Source organism: Nothobranchius furzeri, chromosome 8 (genome assembly GCF_043380555.1).
Source record: "Nothobranchius furzeri strain GRZ-AD chromosome 8, NfurGRZ-RIMD1, whole genome shotgun sequence".
Classification (NCBI taxonomy): Eukaryota; Metazoa; Chordata; class Actinopteri; order Cyprinodontiformes; family Nothobranchiidae; genus Nothobranchius; species Nothobranchius furzeri.
In genome coordinates, this window is record NC_091748.1 from 81,019,092 (window position 1) to 81,029,091 (window position 10,000).

General features: G+C 42.0%; 3 protein-coding genes across 11 annotated transcripts in view; 2 read left to right on the forward strand and 1 right to left on the reverse strand.

Annotated features, from left to right (window-relative positions):
* misp (mitotic spindle positioning) overlaps positions 1–8,370 on the reverse strand; it is a 57,348-nt gene extending 48,978 nt beyond the window's left edge. For 4 of the 9 annotated variants that reach the window (XR_008560002.2, XM_054734936.2, XM_070554399.1 and 1 more), the window contains exon 1: positions 2,159–2,250. The gene's annotated coding sequence lies outside the window, so the exon portion shown is untranslated. Of the gene's footprint in view, positions 1–2,158; positions 2,251–2,872; positions 3,027–3,479; positions 5,217–5,282; positions 5,354–5,427; positions 5,500–5,573; positions 5,738–5,869 lie in introns of those variants that run through there. The other 5 variants (XR_011521449.1, XR_008559998.2, XR_011521448.1 and 2 more) reach the window with 5 other exon arrangements.
* The window catches only part of LOC139071602 (spectrin alpha chain, non-erythrocytic 1-like), a 337,529-nt gene that overhangs the window by 126,480 nt on the left and 201,049 nt on the right, over positions 1–10,000 (forward strand). The gene's annotated exons all lie outside the window — the stretch shown is intronic.
* Positions 1–10,000, forward strand: part of med16 (mediator complex subunit 16) — a 45,427-nt gene that overhangs the window by 2,911 nt on the left and 32,516 nt on the right.

A 10,000-nucleotide genomic window follows, 5' to 3' on the forward strand; every position in this document is an offset into this window, starting at 1 on the left:
ATTTGTTTTCAAAATTACATTTTAGGCAGAAATCAGCCAGAACGAGTTTGTTTCGCGGGTCCCAGTTATTCCCCTGTGTGTGTGTGTGTGTGTGTGTGTGTGTGTGTGTATGTGTGTGTGTGTGTGTGTGTGTGTAGCGAATTAAATGTCATTTGTTTTAATGACAACGGAGCAAAGAAGCGTTTTTATTAAGCTTAGAGGTGAAGAGTGAAGCTGTTTACACACAACCACAGAAGTTCTGCTGTGAAAAGTAGTTTTACATTCAGGGATTTACACAGCTGACACGTTATAATGAAGTAAAAAGTTTGAGTGAAGAATATAATTTTTATCTTCTCATGTGGATAAATGTAAAAATGTGTTTATTGCCTTTTTGTCACCTGTGGTCTCTGATTCTCTGTAGGACTGCAGGTGTCCAGGGTCAGGAGAGGCTTTACCTGGTGGTCCTCCTGGGAGAGAGGCCTTCTACTGTCATCATGTTGATGTTATTTAGCTGTTTGATATCTGAACACATTTATTAAAACAAATACTAACTGATAACTCTTTCTGGTCATTGATTGCATCACCAGTTTTATTATTACAGATGTTTTTGAACATGTTACATGAACAGAAAATGAAAAGATGGTAAGGAGACAAGATTATTTATAATAGGTTACACTTATTTACAGATCAGAACCAGTATGGACCAGTTATGTACGGTTAAAGCAGGATTAACCTGAGTGACTCTTCCTGGATCCTTTATTTAAACTGAGTGAGCAGGAAGTCTTTAACAGTGCAGCTGGATCTGCTGCAGGAGGATCCAGACGTGGATGGAGGGCTGGAGCAGACCCGTGGCTGGACGTTTCTGGTCAGAGGAACATCATACAGGACGGTCTGCAGAGAGAGCTTTGGGACGCTTCCTCTCACTGTCCACTCCATCGTCCATCTACAGGGCCTGCTGGGCTGGCCCAGACGACGGCTGTTACATCTCTGTGAATGACTTGCCTGTTAACAGTAGTGGTGGTCTGCTGGTACCTCCTCCAGGACTAGGGATTGTATGAACTAGCCGACTAGTCGACCTCACTGCTCTGTAGTGACTTTTTATGCCTGTCATCGACTAGTCGCTGTCACGTGATAATGACAAGATGCAGTCCTCGGAAAAGACAGCAGGTGATGAGCCCCTGTGTGTCTGGATCGAGGCGGAGGCGACGTGCTGTGCCAGAGCGTCGGTACCGACACCCGCCGTAAAACGGACATTTAACCAAACTGTGACCTTTACCCTCTTGCAATTTAACCTTCCCCTCACCCCCATCCTAACCTTAACCAGCTTGCGCATGCAAAGCTCTGATTGTTGACGCGCTCCAGACATCTGCGTCCTGAGCACGGCCACAGTAACATTATCAAATCAGGTGTCGCCACCTCAAAAACTAATTTAACACGTGATCGTTCATGTCGGCTCATTTCCTTTTATGTTTTCTGTCTTTTATTCTTTTATTTGTGTCTGATGCGTTTTGCTGCTGTGGATCGGGGCGCATCACCTGTTCTGTCATCGGTGACGCACCTCACTGATGCGGCCGGTGACCGGCAAGCACTCCGCTGTTTTAGCGGTCGTTAGATCTTTTAGAACTGCAGTTGAAAGGTAACTCATGAGGTGAATATATATGACCCCAGGTAGCAGTTTCTCTTTAGGACTGAGAGGAGATGCAGGAAGATAATAAACAGGCAGGACAGAAAAATAGTCAAATAAAAACAAGTTAGTTTTTGTACCTGCTGTTGCAACAAACAGACACCATTGAAGGTCATCAGAAGTGAGGAACAGAAAATGAAATAATTATTTTAATGTTTAGAGCAGCAGGAACTCTGAGAGGCTGCAGGCGCATCAGTGAGTTTGCTGCTGCTGCGCAGGGGGAGGGGGGAGAGGGCTGAAGCAGGGGGAGGGGGGAGAGGGCTGAAGCAGAAACTACCGTTGTTAAAAGAAATGTGTTTAACTTTGAAAATGTGGGCGCAATTTTAATTGTCAAAAACTCCAGCGAACCTACCGACCCCCCCCCCCCCCCCCCCCCGCTTCAGGTGTATGACGTCATCAACGGCTAGTCGAAGTCGACTCGATTTTCATTACTTGACTGTCGACTTTAAAAAAAAATTGTCATGCAACCCCTATCCAGGAGAGAGCACCACTGACCTCCACACACATCTTCCTCGGACTCATCCTCCAGACCCACAACTTCACCAGTACAGATGCAGATGTGCAGCACAGTGCATGCTGACCTGTAACAGATAAAAAAAAAGAGTTGTTTTTTTAATTGAAAAATGTAAAACAAACCTATAATCTGCAGGCCACTGGTTCTGTTCAGTTTAAAGAAAAGCAGCAGGGAAAACTACAGAGAATTTACATTTTTAAGACAGATCTAATCATTATTAGGCTTAAATTGAATAAACAAATGCACACTGAAAACACTTCAATGCTATTGTGGCAAGGTGGATAAACGAGGGCCCGGGCGGGATTCGATCCCCAGACTCCCAGGTCAGAGTCATACACTCTAACCAGTCAGCCAAAGGGACATCCCCTTGGTCAAGTAGCCAGGGCGCATGATCAATCGGGACACTGTGACAGGATGCTCACACTGTCACACTATTTCATTAAAAAGCCTGTTTTTGGAAACGTTTTACCCATTTGATGCAAAAGAAGTTCTAAGGTCCAATTTACATTAGAAAACATCCTGCTGCATTCAACATTTATAATGCATTTGGTTTATAATTACCTACATGATAATACTCAGTAGTAATGTGTTGTGTACGTTTAACAAGTTCATTCTGTAGCTTAAAACATACATGAAGCCATCTAAAGTTAGCATGTAAGTCCTGAAAGCTTCTAGAATAAACAAAGTTACTTTACCTGAAAACGGTTGTGAACAAACGCTGCTGATGGACGTGAAGCTGCTCTAGCTCCTTAATATTCCTGCTCCATTTTCGCTAGCTTTAGCATTTTTCCTTTGCGTGTAGCTGCCGCCACGGCTGTGACGGGACCTACGGGCCACCGTAGGACTGTCCGACTGCAGACGCAGCCCCGTCCAAACACGCCCCCCGACAAAACACGCCCCCATGTGCCCGTTGAGCTACCCCCGAGCTCAATAACGGCGGTGGCCCTCCCAGTGGGCGGGGGTGATCGAGCTGTGTTTTAAACCCTCCCAGCGAACAACACAATTGAAAGAATACGTTTATACAGGGGCGGATTAAGGACTGAAGAACAACCTGGGCTTAACACACGCGCACACACACACACGTGACACGCACTAGTCAGCATCATATATGACTTGTACCACATAATTTTTAATCTGAAGCTACATATTCAGCATTTTCAGGGCAGAGTATTGTTCCTGTTAGTGTTTAGTGTGAGATGATAGTAAATATTCCCTTTCTTTCTCCAACAACTTTACCTGATAGTAAGCTAACTTTAGGCAAACCAGCAGCACAACAAATATTTTCAAATAAGACTCACAAACCTGAGTCAGCACCAGTCTCATCAAAGCTGGGGTTCTGTCGCCGTACTTTTGGTCTAAAAAACGTCCTTATGTCCATCTTCACTCATGCGTTTCAGGCAGAGAGTGTAGAAGAAGCCGGCTGCTGAAGGGCTTCTTCTTCAGTGGTGGAGGCTCAGGCAGGCTGTATACAAACTACTGCCAACTGCGCCCTCTCTGTTGGACTTTGGTACTGCATGTTACTTCCATGATTTAGATCCGGGGCTTCCTATGAAACATCCGGGGCTTCAGCCCAAGTAGCCGGGCCTAACGCCGCCCCTGCGTTTATACAACGCCGCCCCTGCGTTTATACAGAAATAGTAATAATGTAATTAAACAAACAGGACTCCAGGTTTAAATATGAATGTATGGATTTTTTTCTTGCATACACACTTTATGGCCATCCCCAGTGAGATTATAAAACACAGATACCACCAACAAATGCCGGACAATAATCAGTTGCCGGACAATAGGCACAACATACCTATGCTTACTTAAAGTGCATGTCAAGTGTGCCTCAGAGTCTTACCCCACCCACGTATCAATTTTGAAAACTGCAACATTAGTAGGCGTTGCCTGGAGGACCGAGAGGGCGGAGCCGTGGCAGTGACGAAGAGACGGCTAACTAGACGAAGCTAGCTCCCTTCACTCTGAGCAGTCATTAGAAGTGGAGGACGTTTCTCCCCCTCCTTACCCAGACACTCGAGAAGAAAGGGACCAAGTCTATTTGGAGGAGACAAGCGGACATGAGCCTTATTGTTTTGAGTTTGTGAGTTGCCTGAAATTACTGGAACCGACCCAACAGACCCATCTCTGAACGTAAGTAGCCGTTAGCCATAGCATTGGATTAGCTGCAGGGTTTGTCTCCATGGCCCTAAAAAGCTAGTATTCAGCATGTTTTAGAGATTTATCTGCATCAACACACCTGGTTTTAATCAGCAACAAACAGCTGAGCTGCTTAACAGCTTATCTAACCTGTTAAAGCAGGAAAATCCACTGAAACGTGCTGGATAGCAGCTCTCCAGGAGATCTGGGCTCAAGCTAGTCTGCTGCATAAAGTTATGAAAATATACCATGAGAAAATTATTCTGTAATGTGTTCAGCCCATTAAAACTGCCCTGATTTCATTATTTATTTACTGATACTAGCTGCTCTTGGTTGCAGGTGATCCTCTGGTGTCTGCAGCTGGTCTCCTGCTGATGTCGTCGGGATCAGGAACTTCCAGAAGAATGTGCCTTTCAATGACTCTTTCCCCCTTATTTGTTATATTAATTAAATAAATCTCAATTTATATATTTCCTGTTTTTGTTCATGTCCATAAATACTTAAACATGCTTGAAATTAAAACGAGCTTTTAACAGTGAGGTGCTAGTTTAGTTCATCACAATAGAGCTAGTTAAACATGCGACAATGTGATAATTCAATTAATGTAATTTATAAATATCCATTAAAATATCAAAACTGGAATCAAAATGAGATATTTGGCAGCACAAAAAACTTGTCAAACACAATATTTATTATAATAATTGTAGGCAGACAGGAGACAGAGCTGATGGAGGTTCTCAGTCATCGAAGGATGGCTGAAGGCTTTCCAGGAACAGGAGATGTGGTGTTGTCTCTTCTCTCTCTATTCTGCCAGATGAGCTGATAGGTTACAGGTGTGTGAGGACATCCTCATGCTGTCATAACCAGATGACAGGAGTTATCAGGTGATCAGCCAGGCTAATGATGAGATGCAGAAAGAAAACAAATCCAGGACAGTGTACAATAATATGTGGTGTTGCTTACCTTATGTGCTCTTATAGAGTTATTAACGTGTGCCTGCCTCATGGTGTAGAGTCCATATTTTGCTGAGTGTCCTGCAGTAATGCAGGTTACTAGTTAATTTACTTTTGATAGCAAAAACAAAATATTTAATTTAAAAGTTATTTACCAGGTGAATCAGCTCACACGTCACCACCTGGTGGTGACCACCAAGTGTCACAGGGCCAGAATCAGTAGCCTCCTTCATGATGTAATCACATACTTATTTAATTGTTAATATCTTAAAAATTCAGAAATGTTTTAATTTTTTTTTACCTTGAACAGTTCACTGAGCTTGCACTGTCACTGAGGTGGAAGCTGGAATCAACAGCAGACACCTCACACCGTGGTCTTTTCAGGAGGTGTGGATGCTCTGGGACCTTCTGGAAGATGAATTTCTGTCATGGTCCCTGTGTCACAAGACACTGAGGCTGTGAGCTCTATAAAAACAAAGAAGCAGCACATTTATAAATGTTTAAAAGAGCATAAAATCACTTGTAACAATCTGTAAAACAAATTAAAACTAGAAGGTAATAAAATGTTTACATAGAAGATTATTAAAAATAATTCACCTTTGCTACGGGTAACACCACGTCAGCCTGGACAAGTGCATTCTTGCAGATTACTAAATCAGTCTGACAGCCAGTGTCTTGGGTAGATTTAGCCTGAAAAAAAATAGAAGCACATTGATGTTTATAAAGTCAGATAAAATACAAAAGAAACTGTCCCATATAGGCGCTTTATAACATTCCTAGTGTGTGATGTTATTATAAAGTAAAAGTCAGTCACATATGATGTGGAGACCCTGAAATGCGACCTCTTGAACAGAATTCCTCACGGAACCGGGTCACGCTGTGCTAGATTTCACGCTGTAACGCTGTCTGTCAACTAGTGCTGCGTCAGTTTAGAGTCACTGTTGCTGAATTACCGACTGACACAAAAACAACCCGAATTTTCTCTGAGCCTGACAGTCATGTGGACCGTTTTGTCGGCCAGGGCTTCGAGATATGTTCCGATTCGCCGCTGATTCTAACCTTACATCCCGTTCCACATTTTGTGAACTTGACAAATCAGTCCGAAGGCAGTGCAGGCTGATATTAGCTAAATGGAGTGAACCACGTCTCTCAAACTTTGCATTTAGGTAGGAAATTGTCTTTAGAAGATGTTAAAACTTTTATTTAGCTTACTCACCTCAGACTGTAGCCCGTCATGGTGGGGGAGCAGAGTCGGTGGGCTGCATCTAAATCGCGGAAGAGCCACGGTGGGCACAGCCTCCCTCTTGGAACGGAGACGTGCAGAATCGCGGGTAAAATGCTGGTTGCAAACTACAGCACCAGGCGGGAGCTGAATGTTTTCCAGACACGCAACCACTGGCGCCTAATTTCTAAGTCCAGCGGAAAGGAGTGCAACCCGACAGAGCTCCGCAACCATACTACACTACACCATCTCACCATGCTAACACGATATGGAGCACTAAACCCGAACTACTTTCCTAATTACACTAACAGCCAAACAGTAACTAAACTACAATATCCAACAGCCAAGCTAACACTAAATAAGTATGTATAACACTAAAAGCTATGCTAAAGACTAGGGTATGCTAATGCTATATGCTAATGCTGAACTACGGCTAGCCTCCTACACTCTCATGCAAATCCAACTCCCAACTCGCCACAAGGCGTGGCCGAGACGCTCGATGCTTTTATAACGTTGACACAGAGCTGCTACGTAGTACTCTACTGGATTACGTAGTATCTTACTCTTTAGCCATTGGCTAAAATTTATTCAAAATGAGTCAAATTCTATGTTTTAAGCTGAAGGTGGAGCTATACTGTGGTATTTAGGCAGAATTTTTAATTTTTTAAGAAAATGCACCAAAATGCTAAAATAATGAATACACACATTTAAAACACTATTAGACACTCATTTATACAGTTCATCAGCAAAAAAAAGTTAATTTAGACGTTACTTGCTCTTTAAGTTAGCAGGTGAGTAATAATGTATGTGCAAGTGTTTATTTTAAATGCAATGAAATTAAATATCAGAAAAAGTAATTAGTGGTAATCGTTTTAATTAACCCCTTAAACCATTTGTTTTTACAGGCACTAACAGTGGGTCTAAGTTCATACGAGTGAGTAGTTAATATTTATGTTACTATTTATGATTTTTTATTGCTTCTTTACAGTGAAAAGCTGCTGGTGTGTAATTTTTAGGCATATTTACATGTGTATATATGCATTTCATATATTCTGTTAACAGGAATAATTGCTGGCCCTTTGACACAAAATGGATTGATTTAGAAATTACAAAAATATTTTGCATTAAGTATACAATTCACAAAACTAGTAAACTGATATTGACCATACACTAATCTGTAAAGAATATACTGTAAACACAAAAGCAGAAAAGTTTGGCTTTAGAAAAAAGTTCAGACAAATGAAACACCCAGCAGCAGCTTTTATTGCCCTTACAAAAACCTTCGAAAAAAAAAATAAAAATGTCCACACAATGAGATGAGTTCAGAGCTTTTCTGAATTTCTCCGAGTATATGAGCAGTTCCATGGCATATAACATCAGCTGCCTCTCACTAATGAGACAAAGATAAATAGCAATTAGTAAAAATGACATTCACACCTAGAGGCTGTCATAAACAATGTGAAAACAATACATGTAGGCATTAGCACTGTTCTTGTGTTTGTAGAATACCTCCGGGCCGTCGTGAGTTTGCTGCTTATTAGATGAGGAGTCATAAACGGTCAAATAAATAGCCTATTGTTACGTTTATTTTGGCCAAAAGGCTTGCATGTAGTCCATTAAAAATTATATAAAAATATTTTGCGTCCATGACGTCTTCCCCCACTGCCAATAATGCTTAATTTTATATAAAAGTGTTTCAGAAAAAAATTGCGAATGCGCTATCAAACTATGTCTTAAAGGTTCAAATTTCTAGTACAAAATCTTCGCAAGTTGTAAAAATATAAATCTGTCTTTACCTGAACCGTCATTTCCATCTCTTGCAACACGCAGTTGTCGTCTTCGTACGTGCACGCGTGTTTTGTACATAGGGGCGTGTTTGGCGGGGGGCGTGTTTAGCCGGGGCTGCGTCTGCAGCTAGACCTAACTCGGAAAGGGAGGAAACTTTGGGCAGCGGCCAGAAGCATCTGTGCATCCAGTGTGAAGTAAAGCCTGCCCGCGGCGCCTTTCGGGAAAAGAGTCGCTATAAGTAATATCTGAATGTTATTATCAGACAAGCTATTACACACCTAATAGTGGTTTTGCCTTCGGATTAGATCGAGCCTACATTTTAACTCATATTTCTCAATCAAACATTTCTTTATTATTTTATAACCAGGCACCGCTTTAGGCAGCTTGACATATCGCTGGTGTACACGGGGTCTTTGTACGTTTTCAAATGAGTGTACCCAAGACGTTTTTTAATAACAGAAACCTACTAAACCTCTTAAATCTGTTTGAACGTATCTAAAACCAAGTCGACGGTAAATACGCTCGTTATTCAGTTTAAGTGACCATCTCTCTCAGTAAACAACGATTATTCCTCCACCTATCTACGGCTCCGGAATCGGGAGGATAGGTGAGTTAGCGTTAGCGGCTGCATTTCTACTGTTTACTATTAACCAACTAACATTGTTTTTGTTTTATTCACAATTTTAAGTACAGAACATTAAAGGAAAACGTGTTATTCAGTCCACTTGACTTATGAGCAGGCAATCAAAATAACACAAAGAAAAAGAAGATAAAAAATCTAGGGCTTATTGTGCATTTCTTAGACAGTACTTCATATATAAACGCAACACGGTTATCTTTAATACATTTTAGGGTTTGTAGGTAGTGATGGGTAGATGAGGCTCGTTTCGGCCGAGCTCCCGTAGATCTGCAGCAAATATGCACCAAACAGCTAAACCTGCAGTTCCACCCTCATCCACTAGGGGCTGGCAGCAGAAGAGAGCAAATCCTCATAGACTCGTTAAAAAGGCAACTTCACAGCAGAAATAAACATGTTCCCAGCCTGGTTCAAAAGCCATTCTAGGTTTAATAGATCTAGTTTACACTCTGAGGGGTGAACTTTTTTGTAACTTCTGTTCAAGTGAAGAAGAAAGAAGAAAATATTTCTATAGCGCCTCAAGATAAAAATCATGAGGCGCTTCACAAAAACAAAACAAAAAAGTAAAAATATAAACAATGTAGAAAATGGTTGAAAATATATTTAAAATGAGCAAAAAATAGACAATTGTGATTAAAAAATCTTAAGAAAGAGAGAGAGGGAACAGGAAAGAGGGAAACCAGTGGATCCTGAGGAAGGTGGAATAGGTGGGGAGAGCAGAATAAAGAGAGAGAGGTGAAGAAGGTCATACAAAAGCCAGCTTGAACAAGTGAGTCTTCAGCTGCTTTTTAAAGGAGACCACTGAGTCCACTGATCTCAGGCTCAGGGGGAGAGAGGTCCAGAGTCTGGGGGCCACAGCAGCAGATGATCTGTCACCTTTGACCTTTAGCCTGGTGCTGCACAACCAGTAGGCTTTGATCACTGGACCTCAGGGACCTGCTGGAGGTGTAGGGACTAAGAAGATCACCAATGTAAGATGGTGCTTGTCCATGTAAGGCCCTATAGACCAGAACCAGGATCTTGAAATGAACCCTGAAGTTGACTGGCAGCCAGTGAAGCTGGAGGAGAAGCGGGGTGATGT